This window comes from Nanorana parkeri, unplaced genomic scaffold (assembly GCF_000935625.1).
Source record: "Nanorana parkeri isolate BGI_ZX_2015 unplaced genomic scaffold, ASM93562v1 scaffold3431, whole genome shotgun sequence".
Lineage (NCBI taxonomy): Eukaryota > Metazoa > Chordata > Amphibia > Anura > Dicroglossidae > Nanorana > Nanorana parkeri.
Genome location: NW_017309699.1, coordinates 20,769 through 21,026, shown reverse-complemented (window position 1 = coordinate 21,026; position 258 = coordinate 20,769). Strand labels below are relative to the sequence as shown.

At 52.7% G+C, this 258-nt stretch overlaps 1 protein-coding gene across 1 annotated transcript in view; it reads right to left on the bottom strand.

Moving 5' to 3' along the window:
* PTGIR (prostaglandin I2 (prostacyclin) receptor (IP)) overlaps positions 1-258 on the bottom strand; it is a 3,319-nt gene that overhangs the window by 1,975 nt on the left and 1,086 nt on the right. The gene's annotated exons all lie outside the window — the stretch shown is intronic.

Genomic DNA, 258 nt, shown 5'->3' with positions numbered 1-258 from the left:
CCCCCCCTCCTCTCTCTCCCCCCCTCTCCCCCGAGGTGATTATATACCTCCAAAAGAAAGCTCTGGGTGTCCCCAAAAAATGCAAGGCTATAGTCCGGTCTGCTGACTGGTGAGACGCCCTCAAATTTTTCAAGCCCTGATGATGATGAGGAGGAGGATGATGAGGGATGATGAGGGATGCAGTGGGGACATGATGAGTGTTGTGCTCTGTGGAGGACTCTCCTGGCAGTGATTGCGGTTCAGGAATTTGGATTTCTG